Source organism: Eschrichtius robustus, chromosome 12 (genome assembly GCF_028021215.1).
Source record: "Eschrichtius robustus isolate mEscRob2 chromosome 12, mEscRob2.pri, whole genome shotgun sequence".
NCBI classification, from domain to species: Eukaryota; Metazoa; Chordata; class Mammalia; order Artiodactyla; family Eschrichtiidae; genus Eschrichtius; species Eschrichtius robustus.
In genome coordinates, this window is record NC_090835.1 from 8563960 (window position 1) to 8579956 (window position 15997).

A 15997-nucleotide genomic window follows, 5' to 3' on the forward strand; every position below is an offset into this window, starting at 1 on the left:
ACCCCAGCCGCGCGATCACTGCAGCAATGCAGGGACCCCAGCCGCGCGATCACTGCAGCAATGCAGGGACCCCAGCCGCGCGATCACTGCAGCAATGCAGGGACCCCAGCTGCGTGATCACTGCAGCAATGCAGGGACCCCAGCTGTGAGATCACTGCAGCAATGCAGGGACCCCAGCTGCGAGATCACTGTAGCAATGCCGGTGAGCAATGATGTGGGCCTGGGCTAAGGTTGTATCTCCACTCTGAACCTCTCTCCTGAATTCTGGCCTTTTATCCAACTGCCTATTTGATGTCTTTGCTCAAATATCTAATAAACATCTCAAACTCTGCTTGTCCAAGACAGAACTACTGATCTTCCCTTCTCCAAGCCTGCTCCATTTCTAGCCTTCCCCATCTCCATCGATGGGTGCTCCATCCTTCCATTCGCTCAAGAAAAAACCTAGGAGTTGCCCTTGATTTTTCTGTTTCATACCCCCATTTAACCAATCATAAAATCCCATCACCTTTACCTTCTTTGCCATCTCTACTGCTGCCATCCTGGTCTAAGCCCCCATCATATTTTGCTTGCATTATTGCAATAATGTCTCCCTCCTTAAGTCTTTGTTCTTTCAAATCCTTGCTCAGACTTCATCTCCTCAGGGAGGTCTACCCTGCCCCCCATATCTAACACTGAAATCTGGCTTTACTCAGTGCAGCCCATCCATTTACCCACTTACTGTCCATTTATTGTGTTTTTCATAGCACTCATCCCAATTATATAGAATGCTACTTAATTTTCTTTCGTTGTTTATTGTCTCTTTCTGTAGTCAAAGGTAGCACCACAGGGGTAGGGTTCTTGGCCTATTTGCTCACTGCTGTATCTCAAATCACCTAGGAAGAAGCCTGGCACAAAATAGGGACCCAAGACATATTAGGTGATTGAATGGAAGTTTGCTGGAAAGAATGGAAGATGTAGGTTAGCAGAAATTAGAAATTAGAAATTAGAGCTCTTAGCATTGTATTGCTCTTGAGGGTGGAGAGGGGAAAAGAGTGAAGAGTGTTTCTGAGTTCCTTAACTTGGGCTGATGCCTTTACCTGATAAGGGGAAGGCAGGAGAAGAAAAATATCTGGGGGAAATTAATGAGTTCTACGTGGCTCATGCTGAGTCTGAATGCTTGTGAAATAGCCCAGTTCAGATGCTCGGCATATGGGTTTTGCTCAACAGAGAGGTCAGGCTGGAATTAAAGTTTTTTATAGGCATCAGCTATGGAGTAGATGAGATTCCCTGGGGAGAGGGAACCAAATGAAAGGGGGAAAATATCAATAGGTGGATAGATGCTAGGAGACATATACCTTTATTTTGGGATGCATCCAGGGTGAGCCAGCATGTACTAGTCGATATTCTTGGGTGGAAATTTGGTCTCCTTGGCATACTTGGGCACCTCTTAGGAAGCTGGAGAAAGAGGCAGATGTATGAAGAGGCAAAGAGTGAGCCGATCAGAGCACCTTTTGTCACACAGTCTTGGGTGAGTCTGTGTAATGCTTGGGTTGTTTCCTAGGCTCCTGTGTCCTCCAATCATCCTTGCCCCAACTTCGTGAATCCTGTCTACAGCATCTATCCCAAGTTGGGGTGATGTTCGCATCAAGATGGCAGACAGCAGAGCCCTAGCTTAGAGCATTAAGAGCTCCAGCAGTTGTTTTCTTCACTGAGTTGTCAGAAGGGCAGTCCTGCCTATATGTGCCTCTCACATTCCATGATCCATTAGAGACAATTTGCTACAAGGCTTCAGATTCCAATTTTGCAGAACAGTCAGAGATCACTTAACTGAATTTTGCCTGTGTACAAGAGCTGATGATGCTTGCTTCGCCAAATGACTCTTTAAGGAAATTCAAACAAAAAGCCATTTTCTTTTCTCTGCTCTTTTCATTTTCAGAAACTTCTCAGGGAAAGGCAACAAATGGATATGCAAGAATCTATATGAGCCTGAAAACCAATGCTGATTGGAAGGATGGGGAGTTTGGGCTTACACTGAATAGTCAGAAAGGCTGAAGGTCAAGGACCCTGATAAATGACGGCATTTGCATCTTACTGCCGTCCATCGGGGCAGCTATTGTTAAACTGGTCATGCCCACACAAATCTGTGAGGACCTTTAGAAAAGGAACTTCCATGTGAAAGTGCAAAGAAAATATGGGGTGTGTTTCCTTTCAGCTGAGAGAGGCTTTTCTCCAGTGGATAGCTTTTACCTTCAGGGCAGGTCCTCCAAACCTTTGTGGGCTAAATAAGCCATGTCTTTGGGTCTTCCTCTTCTCTAGTGTCTCCTCTGGGCACTAGGGCTGCCAGGGTGCCCTTTGTCTTCCCGACATAAGCACAGCTGCTGCAGATGGACAATGTCACGTTCTTGGGGTCTTTCTTGTGATGATAGTGATGATAGAGTCATGACAGTGCTGTTCTTCTTGCTGGTGGTAGTGGGTGTATCTGTTACTTAGTACTACAATAATGCTGCATAACAAAACACTCCAAACTCAGTGACTTAAAATAACAATCCTGTTGACTTAAAAAAATACACAACCCAGCAGTTGAGAATTTTGTTTTATTCGGTGGACGTACTTAAGGACGTAAGCCCAGGAGACAGCCTCTCAGATAGCTCTGAGAGACAGCTCAGAAGAGGTCAGGGAGGAGCCAGGATATATAGGAGTTAAACAAACAAACAAACAAACAAAACAGATAGTAGGAACATCAAAAGATTACTGTTAATAAAAGAAAACCAGGCATCTCAGGTTAATGAATGTAGCACTTTTCTAGTTGGGAAGACGCAAGAGTCTGGGCCTACTGATATCATTCCTTTGATATGCACCTTAACTCTCTTGGCCCAGTATCCTGTTCTTTTCCATCCTGAGTCCCTTAGGGTGCACGTGCGAGGGGGTGGGGCTGGAGTGGCTTATGGCCTGGTGGCTACAGCATCCTTTGTTTACTGATATGGTAGGTGGCATTCTTTGTCCACAGTCATTTATTCTTGCTTACCTGTCAGTGGGTTGCCTGATGGTTGACTCTTCTAGGCTGGGCTCCTGGGAGACTATGCTTCAAGGTACAGATCCATCTGGTGGTTCCTTACCAGGGTTGTTCCATGTGTTCATTCCAGATCCCAGACTGAAAGAGCAGCAGCTACCTCGGGGAGAGTGGGAGTTCTTCTCATGATAATGACAGAAGTATAAGAAGGTAAGCTAGGTTTCACAATCTTTATTGCATCAAGTTTGCCTGCCTCCTATTGGATGGAGCAAGTTACATGCCTAGACCCAAGTTCAAGGTATGGGGAAGCATTATCTGCCATCATGAGAAAAAGTGAATCATGTTGCCAAACCTGATATCAGTGTAGCAAGTACATACATTTCTTGTGTGGGAGGGGAATAGGGAATGAATATTTGCTGGACAGTATTCTCTTCTTCCACAATCACCTATCATTTCTGGGGGCATGTGCAAGGTCTCAGCACATTCATTTATTTTCCTATGCAATCAACTAACACTTTTTGAGTCCATGCTATGTGCCAGGCATTGTGCTAAGCACTGAGGTTGTATTAACAAAGACGCAGAGGAAATTTGAAGCACACAGATCCTGGGATCCTGCTGGGGCACCGAGCAGAGGCCTGATCTGAGTGGCTGGAGAGAGACAGATTTGCTCTTGAGCTTTGGGAAGGGAGTCAGTTTAAATCTTGGAGATCCTGCCTGCTAGGGGCAGTGAATACAGTTGATATTTCCCGTTTTCCAGAGACTAAGTTCTTTCTACCAGCCTCTGGCCTTCTAAGAGATAGCAGGTAAGATTTTCCTGGTCTAGAGGGAATATGTGTGTCTCACACCCTGAGTTCAGAATGAGTCAGGGAGACTGGCTGAACTAGATAATGATTTCTAGAACCAGAGCCTTGTCAGATCCAGGCATCAGCTGCCAGGATTCTGAGGTCCCCAGAGAGGTGGCTGCCATCTCAGAGATTTCTAAGACTTGGTCGGATTCAATCCAGTGGCATGTGACCCAAACAGAAGCTTCTGGAACTCATGGAGACAGTAGACAGCATGGCTAGATGGTGGCAAGGTGAAGCCTTGTGTCGGTGTTTTCTGCAGTTGTGGCTGGTTGATACCTGCACACCTGATTTTTCTCTGATCGTGACTGATGCTCAAAGGTGTCTTTGAATTGATTCATACATGTTGCTGGGGGCCATTCTGATTGCACTTCACAAAAAAGAACCTAGATAAATGTTTTGTCCACCTAACATCAGTGGGGCACCAAGTTCTAAGACCTATTTCAAGGAGAAAAACTCTCCTAGAGAATAAAAATACTTGGAAGTGAAATAATGAATGAGCTGGAAAGGAAGCTTTCATTAAGTCTCTCAGAAAAGGGTTAAGTAAATCTTGGTGAGTATCCCAGGATGGCACAAGTCATCATCAAAAATATAATACACAAATAAGATTGAAGCAGCTTTGGTGTTCACTGATTTGGTCAGTACTGGTCAGACAGTCAACTAATTTTCAGTTTCACTGAAGTTGGCCTTAGAAAGTTCAGCGTTAGCAGCTAAGTTTTATGAACACTTGACGTTTCATATGTTTGAATCCACAGATGAAGCGAATGCAAGGGGCATTGTGTAATCACCTCATAATCTGTGATGTCATTTGTCAGCCACTGCCGCAAAATCAGAGCTTTTTCACCATGGCAGTGACTTTTAGAGCCATCCCTGTAAAGTTTTCTCCTTAAGGAATTTTCTGAAGCGCAAATTCAGTGGCCATTTCTGAAACTGACCATCCAAGGTTTCTGTAGAGCCGGGGTCAGCAAGCTACAAGCTGAGAGCAAAATCTGTGCTGCCGACCTCTTTCTGTAAATAGAGTTTTGCTGGAACACAGCTCTGCTCATTCACTCACATACTGTCCGTGGCTATTTCTCTGCTCCAACAGCAGAGTCGAGTAGTTGCAGCAAAGACTTGACAGCCCACAGAGCCTGAAACATTTACTATTTGGCCATTTACAGAGAAAGTTTTCTGACTCCTACTGTAGAGAGTAGACTGGGTAAATTGGCATGCACATAAACTGGGGGTACGGGGCAGAAACTCTTCTGGTTGTGATAGGATCCTTCCTGGAGTCTGGGTCTGGAGACCCCAGGTGTGGATGGGGCTTCAGTTATGGCTAGGTTCATGGGCTCAAGGATGTCATCAGGACTCTCATTCTCAACCTCTTGCCTCTGCTTTCTTCTGTATTGGCTTTATTCTTAGGGAGGCTTTCTTTAAGTGGTATAAAAGATAGCCAACAGCAGATCTGGGCTTACATGGTCCAGCATCTATTGTAACCCACATCCCAATTCCATAGGACTCTGATTGAGCTGGGTGCCCAACCTGGACCAGTTTCTGTGCTCAGGAGGATAGAAGGATCTGTACTGAGTGAGCATTTGTGTTGTAGATCCATCTTCTACTTATGGAATGGGAAAAGAAGGACCATGCATTTGCAGCCCTACCAGCTGGGGGAAGAGGGGTTTCTGATAGGAATCAAAGGGAAACGAAGAATTGTTGGAAAATTTGGAGAGAGCCTAGAATCTAAGAATTCTTGAGAGGCTTATATTTGTCCTATTTTACCTCTCAGCATGATTTCTTCCAGATGCTGAATTTTCCACCTCTACGACCTGTCCTGCACCTTGCAACCCCTATCTTCTTCTGTAACTGCTTGGTCTGTGCTGCTCATAATGTCTGTTCTTTCACTGCCTCCAAGTTCAATTAAAGAAGGTTTTTGTATGGTGCAGACTCTACCGTGAGCATGCAGTATTTGAGGGCAAAAATAACTCAGCACAGTATGGCAGAGACAGAATTTAACGTCAGTCATTACCCCCAAGAAAACATAACCACTCCTCACCATAGTGTATTTTTTTCTAACCCTGTGCCCCTCTAATGCCCCAGCTCACCACCATATTCTTGGTCAATTCTTCCCCTTAAGACCTTTCTTCTCACTCAACTCCAAACTCCAACATCTCAAAGTTTGTGACGTATTTTGCTCAGACTGGTTTTACTGTCTCTATCCCGCCTCAAAGTAGGCTCCAGAACAATTTCTACCCCCCAAACTTGTTAAGGATCTGTGAGAAACAAAATGTATCCTTCCAAGGTCATCAACTTAATGAATGAGCTGGAAAGGAAGCTTTCATTAAGTCTCTCAGAAAAGGGAGTTTTGAAAGTACTGTGCCATTGTCACAATGATTGTAGCAGAAGGGAGAAAGGAAAGGGGCATGGAGGGGACTGGGAAGGATATTATTTGCTTTCACATGCATATTATTAATGAAAGTGCATTAATATGCATTAATGCTTTTTAATATGCATTAATGAAAATGCATATTAAAAAGCGTTATTTGCTTTTAATATGCATTAAAAGCATTTTTAATAAAAATACGCATATTAAAAATGAAAATAAGAATGCATATTATTCTTACATTGAGAAATTGTAGTCTTCATAAATGGTTTTTCCTATAAAGAAAACTTCACTACATTATCAGTAAAGTATATAAGGCTCATGTGGCCAAAATCAGGCATCATGTGCCTTTCTTTTTCAATGAGAAGAACGTCTTAGGTAGTCACTGGTCCAAGGTGGAGAAGATCTGAATCCAACTCACAATCCAGAGGAGTGTAGGAGGAGCCCATTCTAGATCAGTTGAAGCTCAGGTATCCTGCAGAATGAGAAAAATGTTTGTTGTTATAAGCTGTTAAACTTTCATGGATGCTTGTTACACATTATTATTGCAGTAGTAGCTGACTGATACATTGAGGCTGAGGGTCAAACCCAGTCTGTGCCCACAGCCCTTGCTTTTTTCTGTGCCACACCCTCTTCTTGCCTCTAAGGACACTTATTTTTGTTTTAGCATACTGATGCCTTTTTTCTCTTCCTCCTGTTAGACCTTCAGTTCCTGAAGGACAGAAAATTCATTTCTGCCATCTCCCTGCCCATACCTAGCATAAATCTCTGTACCTTATTGCTGTTCAAGACAGATTTTGGATAAATGGTAAATTTGAGGCTCATGGTGGTGATAGCCACAGATGGAAATTATGTCCTAATTATCTGCTGGTAAATAGAAATCACTGGTCTCACGTGGAACCAGATGAGATTTAGAAATGGATTGGCACAAACTCATCTCCCTAATAATGACAGGGCTTAGACGTGGCAGCAGAAATAGTGAGGTGAACCACAGTAATTTTCTTCTAACACTAATGGTCTCCCCATTATCTCACCTTAGTGCATGGTGAAAGGTATTTCTGGGTTCATCTGAAAGGGTTTGTGATTAGAGTAAAAGACTGTATCAAAATGAAAATAGTTTACAGGTAGTGTTCTCTGCTTGCCCAAGAAAGCCATCTTGTCTACTGAGAAAATTGGGGAGTGTTCTTTTCTGTAATGTAACTCTTTTCATTTCCTGGTTTTAGTCAAATAGGTTTCCTTAAAATGGCCCAAAGCATGACATATTGGTATGCAATATGCTGCCACACCCGTGTTGCTGTATGATTTCTGGTGGGACTTAACTGTTCTAACAAAAATGTATATCAAAGTATAAAAACGGAAATAAAATACAAAAGAGCACCATGGTACCTTGCTTATTCTTGGAGTAACACACAAAGTATTGAGCAGATCAAGGCAGAAATCTTACAGGTCAAAGATACATGGGGGTGGGGTGGCTAAAAAAAAGTCAACTCACCCAGAACATGGTGTGATGATTCTTAGTTTGATCCTGAAATAACTTTGGCTGTTTTTAGTCAAATGGTAGTAAAAATAGGAAAGGCTATCACAGAACAAAAAGGCTCAAAGTAGAGCTGTGATCATCTCTTGTCAGGTGCTACCCAGGAGAACAGATACGGAACTCTCCAGTATGTTCAAACCATCTCTGCCTTGGCAAAACTGAAAGACATGGCAGGACCTCAGAAAAGAGAGAGGATGAGAAAGTTTTAGCATCTGGCTGAGGTCAAAGAGGAGATTAAATGTGTCTTGGTTATGCCTAGGCTCCTTAGAAAACTTTTGCGGTGACTTCATTTGCAAGAGAACAGGAATGAGGTCTAAAAAATGTCACTTGTGACCCTTTATTGTGACATAAAGCCCTCTTAATCCCCTCAGAGCCTTCAGGCATAGAGCTTGGTTCAAGGTATGAGTTTCTGAGGTAGAGACTGAAGGCATTTCAAAAAAGCCTACTAGAGTGTTAGAACATCTCAGTGCTGGTCAGCTGGTCTACCTCCGTGCCGTACTATGGGACAGTTCATCCGGTGATTCCACGGGAGTCCAGCTTGCGACCTTCAGCCTTGCAGGACCGGAAGTTCACTCCTATTGCTGATTTATGGGGACATGAATAACAGAGATATTGAGCCATTCAGATATTACTGCAAATGTACAGATTTATATGGGGAATTGGAGCAGTGAAGGAGAATACTCATGTTTGCCTAAACCAGCATATCTTAAAATCTCTGACCCATTCGCATCATTCTTTCAACAAATACTCCCTGGGTGCCTGCTGAGCGCTGGCCATGCAGGAGACCATGCTAGAGGCTGTAATTTGTGGTAAACAAAACAGACTGCCCTGTGTCCTTGGGACTCATATCCTAGGAGGTCAGACAAGTCAGTACATAAGATGATTTCAGATAGTGGAAAGACAGTACAAGTAATTTAAAACAGGATTATAAGAGTGAACAGAGGTGCTACCTGTGATTCTTTGTGGTGTTCCGGTCCCTGGTTCCATTTGTTCCTGAGGACAAGCTGTAACTATTAGTTTGATTATGAGCAGGACCTCTGAATCCCTTTGTTTGCGTAAAAGAGTGCCAGTTGGGTTTCTGTCATTTCCAGTCCGAGTCCTGACTCATGTACTTCATGACTAATAAAGGAAAGTCTGGACTCCTGAGCCTGGCATTGGAGGCCCCTCTCAAGCTGGTCCCAGTTGGCATTTGCAGCCCTAATTCTCACGGTATCCCCAAAGCACCTTGCTACTCCCTGTGACACAGCTAGCCTCCTTCTGCCGTGCCTGCCTTAGAAAGGAGGACAGAGAAAGTGCTTTGGAACCTTCTACTGGGACCTTTAGTGCTGCCCATTGTCTAGATTTACCCCTGCCCCAATCCCCTGGCCGATGTGTCCATCTGCGAAATATAAATGGTGTTCACGGCCCCATTTGTAACTTCCCTCCTCCAGGAATATATCAAACGCTTCAGCTAAAATGAATCTTCTCGTTGCACATTGAGCCTCTGTCAAAGCATTTAATAAAATTTGCCTTGCAATGTAATTACTTACATTATGGGTCTAATTGCACATATGAATCCCTGAAGAATGGAATCTCTGCGTTTAAAAACTTTTAACTTTGTGCTGTCTTCAATGCTTGGCAACACAAATTGAATTAGCATCTCTGATACAGAAATACCCTAGAAGGTATAAAGTGCTGTAAAGAGTTCAGGGTAATAAAAACAAGAGCAACCCTGTTTTGTGTGTTCTCTGTGTCAGGCATTGCATAATGCTTGAGATACAGCATGTAATTCTTGTTTTGGCTAACATAGGGTTAACTTCTCCAACAGGCAAATCCTGGAGTCTCAGTGGCTTAATATAGCGGTTTACTTCTTGCATTTTCGCAAGTCCAGTATTTGAATTTGATGGGCAGTTCTCCTCTCCAGAATGATTGAAAGACCAGGTGTCTTGCACTTTCTGGTATGGCAGCAGGTCGAGCCTAATGCCGTTTGCTGGGTCCTCTGCATCAAGAGGCTTGTTGTGTGTGTGAGTGTGGAGAGCTACGTGCAGACTCTGGTGGGCCAGGCCTTGAGGTGGTGGGAGTCACTTCCGCTCAGTGCATTGGTTAGAACTTGATCACATGATCCCATCTCGGTGCAGAGAGGCCTGGGAAGCAGGGTCCCTGGCTGAGCAGGGCTCCCAGCACGGCTGTACTCTATGGAGAGGGAGCCTGAGCCTTGGTGCACAGCCAGCCATTTACGCTGCGATCATTGTAACAACCCTATGAGACAGGTTCTGTTTTTATTCTCCTCTTAGAGGTCAGGAGCTTGGAGAAGGGAGATGAAGTGACTTGTTGAAAGTACCCTGCTAGAAAGTTCAGAACCAGGTTTAGAACCCAGGTCTCTCTGCCTTTCGAAAGCTGCCTTGGCATCGATACACGAGGCAACATTTCTCTTCGCTGCTCCTTCTGCGGCATCTCCCAGACTGCGAAAAATGGTTCTCACGTCAGGCTCCCGCTGTTGAGCATGCTCAGTAAACCCTCCGGGGTCTCTGTCGGAGCATGCCCTTCTATGCAGGTGTTTGTGGTCTCTGAGCGTGGCAGGACCCATTATCCCCTCTGTGGCCAGACCTGTACCGTTTCCCATCCCCCCCTCTGGGTCTGCTGCATCCAGGCCCACAGCGTACACTCTTGGGGTTTATGCGGGATGGACCGTGAGGTCCAGCAGCTGTGGATCCAGCGCTCAGCAGACAGAGACGCCGCTCTGGGGGGACATGTGTGTCTCATCTCGGGGGAGGATGTGGTAGAGGGTGCAGGGGAAGAGAGTGGGAGAAGGAGCCGGTCTTTTTTTTCTCGGGATGATGTGTGTTTCAATCAATATTGAAGAGTAAACATGCATGAAAAAAAATGGACACAGTTCAGCCCATAGCTTGTAATTGCTGTTCCAAGAAGGAGTGCTGCAACTAGGCTTCACTGTTGGCTCTTAAGTTTCATATAATAAACCATCCGTGGATTTATTATTTTTTTCTGAGACTCCTCCGTGTCCCCATGTTCCGTGCTGTGGAAGATTCAGAAGGAGTTTCATTAGTTAAGGTCTTGGCTGACAGTCTCTTTTGGGGAGGTGAAGCGTCGGTACGGTACACAATGACAGTAGGTGGCTGCTTTTCGCCTAAAGGCACGCCGCAGCTGTGGGTGGCGCTGGTGACCAGGGAAGGCAGGGGTCTGTGTGCACTGAAGCGGCCAGCAAAGGCTTCCTGGAGGAGGAAGGGCTTGCTTTTTTTTTTTTTTTTTTTTGTCTAAAAGACAATTCACTGTACACATTCTATTTACAGTTTTCTACAGTGTCTTAATATGAATGGGACCACTTGAGCCATTTTTTAACCAAAGCAAAATAACCTAAGTATAGCAAAGTGTTAAAATACAGCATAAAGATACAAAAACAGGCATACTAATTCTAATTAGGAATGTAATTATGATACATTTTTCATAATCCACAATTATGTTTAGGAAATCACACAAACATAGATCACTGATTTGAATGAAATGCATAAATTTGTACTAAAGCTTTGTAGTAACAAAAAAACCAAAAAAACTACCAAAGAATGCACAAAATTAATCTTTATTCCACCTTTGTGTCATGTTCCTGGATCCTTCACCAGTATTACATGAGGAAAAAAACAAAAGCAAAACAAATTGAAAAACTGAAATCAGAATCACTAATGTTATCAACTAGGGAAACAAATAAATTAAAATCTAGCAGCCATCAGCAAGAGTACAGCACAGACAATGCTGTAAAAAGAAACAAGGAAAATTGTTAGAAAACTGCATGCATCATACTCTTTCAAACCAGCAAAATAAGCTCCTGCATACAATGGAACAGAAACAGAATCGTTCTCTTGTAAGGTATAGAAATGCAGATTCTTTTCTTTAATATTATAGATGGGCCAAATGTGTTTGTAATGGTTAATTCTATTAAGCTATTACAGAGTGGGCCAGGAACACATTTATGGATTCTGGGGACGATGTGTACTATACTTCTTTGATTGGGAGAGTGGACACTCTAGCCAAAATTAAAAAAAAAAAAAAAAATATATATATATATATATGAACACAGAAGTACAAGACAAAGGCGAATGAGACTTCTCTTATATCTTAGCAACATTTAGGTGGAAATCAAATTTAAATGCAGTCCACTCTGCTTTTGAAGAGGCTTTGGTTCAGCTCCCAAATCTCGATTGCTTGACGCAGTCTCATACGAGAATACTCAGAAGGTGTCTTCTTAAACAACAAACCTATTTTTAGTGGCGGAGCCGCTCTTAGTAGCTGTGTCTGCATGGGACTGATAACCAGTCACTATCTTTGGAGGAAGTCCTAACCTTTCCTTGTATACCCTCCCTATATGTGTAACAGCTTCTCTGTTTTCACATTCAGTAGTCCACATTGCTATTTTTTCACCTTTAGCTCTATCATTAACAACAGCTCCACATACATCATCACTGTAGTCATCAAAACATTCTCCAGTAAGGCACAGCAGTGTCGCTAGCCGAAAGCGATCGAGGTCACTTGGTCTCTGCTGTTTGTTCAATGTAATTAGCCATCGTCCTCCTCGTTCGTTTTTCTCATCTTCCCACATAGGCTCAATACCATCCTTAAAAAGTGAGTAGTGGGCTTCCCTGGTGGCGCAGTGGTTGGGGGGGTCCGCCTTCCAATGCGGGGGACATGGGTTCGGGCCCTGGTCTGGGAGGATCCCACATGCCGTGGAGCGGCTGGGCCCGTGCGCCACCACTACTGAGCCTGCGCGCTACGATTGCTGAAGCTCGTGCACCTGGAGCCCGTGCTCCGCGGCGGGAGGGGCCGCCGCAGTGGGAGGTCCGCGCACCGCGGCGAGGGGTACCCCCCCTCGTTGCAGCTGGAGAGCGCCTGCGCGCAGCAACGGGGACCCAGCGCAGCCAAAAATTTAAAAATTAATTAATTAATTAAAAAAAAAAAAGTGAGTAGTCACAGCCAGGCATTAAACTGCTAGACAACTGGATATGGTTTTACAGAGCCCAGAAGTCTTCAACAGTATCAAACTTAGAGATCAGCCGAAGGTTTGCTTGCCAAGTTTTGCTTTTACCATTTTTAAAAATCCAGGGTGCCCATCTGTTCTGTAAAGGATGTTTAATATAGTGTTCTGGGTTAGCAACCTCCTGATTAGATTCTGTTTTCTCTTCTTCTGTAGGTGGGGGATTAGGAGTAGGGGTGGTTTCCAGTTCCACAGTCACCATCTTAGATGCATCTCGAAGAGCTTGCTTTGAAGCCAGAGAGGTGGGATGGATTTAAATAGATGGAGAAGAAACGGCAGAGCATTTCTGGCCACGAGGAAAGAGACAGACTTGTTGGGGCTGAATGAATAGAGGTGCAGTCAGGGTGGGGATGAGACCTGCCCCGTTGCTTCAGAGGCTGTGGCTGGGGAAGCAGCAGGGGATGGGGGGGGGGTTGGGGAGATTGAGAGGGTAAAAGGGGTCAGAGGGCAAAGCATCATTAGAAGATGACTGGAGAAGTTGCAGTAACTGAGCCAAGGGTCCCACTTGCTACTGTTTCTTCCCAGGAGGGCTTGTTCTTCCTTGATAGGTTAGAGGTAGGACCAGGGCACCAGTTAGAAAGCTTGGCTTGGTCAGGCCCTGGTGCACATTGAAGGGGCAGAATTTAAGAAGAGTTATTCATCGTGGGCCCCTGTAACCCTTGTCCTTCTGTCCTTCTCCGCCCTGAACCATCACCACCGCCATCACCTCTGCAGATAACGCTTCCCTCCAGTTCCCACTCCTGGGAATGTCCGTGCCTGAGACCAGGTGTGTCAGAGAACATCATTCTTTCATGCTTTCCCAGATTTTTCATGCTGTCCTAGGGACAGGTTCTCGAAAAGTGACTAAGCTTGAACATGTGTCAGAACAGTTGGGTGAGTGTAGAGCTTGATTAAATTTGGTTTCACAAAGTGAAAAAATACGCCATGTCTTGCCTTGTAGCATTTTAGGGTTATTGGTGCTGCTTTGATCCTGAGCCAGGGTGGCCAGTGCTGGGAGTGAATCCCCTCTGTCATCCCTTCAGAGCCCTTTGCTGTTTTGACCACACTGGCTTCCAGGGCGCCTTCCCTCCTGACCCAAGTTTGTTTTCATAGGAAACAGACTCTGAAGCAGGAATTGAGAGCAGGAGATTCCCTGGGAGGGGTGCATAACCTTGGGCAAGGATTCTTCCCTGGCCAAGGGCAATTCCTGGGCAGGATTGAAGCTGGGGAATGAGACCTTTGAACCTGAAAGGGGGGATGGGGAGTGGGGGGGTTGTCTGGGTAGGACAGTGCAGCACCCACTATAGCTCCCAGCAGCCAGCACTTGAGTTCTCTCAGCAAAGAGACAAGAGACCCTCAGGCTGCTGGACCCCCTTTGCCATTTCCTTCAGAAAGCCCGGAAGTGCCTGGGAATCTACATACCCCAGGGCAGCCCCCAACCAATGACGAACACAGACACCTGGCTTCCTTCACTATCATGGTGACCGTTCTGAAGTGTGACCCAAGTTGTCTCCAGAGCTCCCCACTGGGACTGAGCCGTGTTCCCCTCCATGGGATGGATACTTGCCTGATGTCCCCCTCTTGTTTCGTCCCCTTACCTCTGGGTCCCATGCCCCCATTCAGATAGTTCGTTTTTGTTTTTTTTTTCCTGGAAGTGCTTCATAACAACTCGCTTTCTCCTGAGTTCTGCGGTCAGCTTTGTCTGTTCCGGGGAAATTGATCCAAGACAACCGCTTTGTGACCCTTGAGTATGTTATTGAACCACTCTAAGCCTCAGTTTCCTCATCTGCAGAGTAAGCACAACAGTGACAATGAATGTGTGGGATTGTTGTTTAAGCTATGAGAACACACCCAGGACAAAGTAAGTCCTGAGTAAAGACAGCTGTTATTAACTGAACAGTAATGCTCTCTGGTTTTGGCTAGAAGAGCCAGATACTGCCTCATTTTGGCTGAAAAGTGTGAGCTTTGCATCCTGTCTGATTGGACTTAAAACTCCTTCTACACCTGAGGTCCTCTTTCTGCATTGTTTCAGCTTCAGTCGCAAGTATCGGCTGCACTTTTTGTTTTTCTTTCAGTGTGAAAGGAGGAAATCCCTGAAGGAAAGGTCCTGAGTGTTCTTTTGAATTTCTGTATATTGAGTTTCCTGATAGCCTCTCCTTATAAAGAACCTCTTGAGCTAATTAAGCTAATTGGAGACGAAGCTGGCTCATTTTCACATGCTGCTCAAGCGAAAGTGCCTGATATTTAAGAATGTAAATTTCACTAAGTTTTTAAACTGTGTTTTGCACTGGGGATCTTGGTGGTCGGGGTCTTCACTTGGAATCGGTGGGGAAGAGCAAGGGCTCGTCATCCCTGGGGTCACCTTCGCCCTGGATCCTGCTCTCCTGTCCCATCCTTGTTGACAAGGCCCGTTGCTCCACCACCATGGCTGGTGTGGTGACCAGAAACCACATGGGTGACCCTTGAGGACTGATGGCTCTGCAGGACCACCCTTGGCTGCAGTCCTCAGTCTCAGCTGCCTAGAGTGAGTCTGGCATATCATTTTGAATTTGTCAAGGTAGGTCTGCTTGGTTGACTGTGGCTGCCTGAAGAGCTGTGTTAAAAAGGATTCCGAGTTCTTCTTTGGCTTCCGTGAAGAAAAGAGCAGAGATTATTAGTAACATCTGTTGTGAATATTGAGTAGGCAATGATGGCGCGTGTTTGCGAGACTGGTGTAGAGTTCCATGTTTCTGCAGAGATTCCAAGTTTCCTATGGGTAATAAAAGTTTCCTATTATTTTATATAATACTATATTATATTTTGTATATGGTATTTTATTATAGCTTGGAATATATTCAGATATATTCATATTTGTAGTTATAACATATAAAGTAAAAATATATATAATATAAACTATATAATAACATACATAGGAATGTATCCCAGATTTATATACATATATACATGAATCCCAAAAGGTGAGGAATATGAGTATTAGCATTCATCCCCTTTAACCTTCTTCCAAACCCTCATTCTCAAATGAATTCAGTTGTCAGCTAAAATTACCTCTGCTTACAGACTGTATTACCCTTAACAACTTATTCAATTTTTCTGTGGCTTGGTTTCCTCAGCTGTTAAATGGACGGGAGGGTCTGCCCCCCAGGGTTGCCATGGGAACTAAACGAGTGCTACATCTGCAGTACTCAGGGCAGTGCCTGGTACCTAAGTAGACTGAGATGTATTAGCTCTTACAATATTCAAATCACGTTACTCTGTATCAAGCACCCACTGTTTG

General features: G+C 44.6%; 1 pseudogene; it reads right to left on the bottom strand.

The window, feature by feature from the left end:
* Positions 1–11874: 11874 nt before the first annotated feature.
* Positions 11875–12958, bottom strand: LOC137773565 (eukaryotic translation initiation factor 4E-like; annotated as a pseudogene).
* Positions 12959–15997: the final 3039 nt, after the last annotated feature.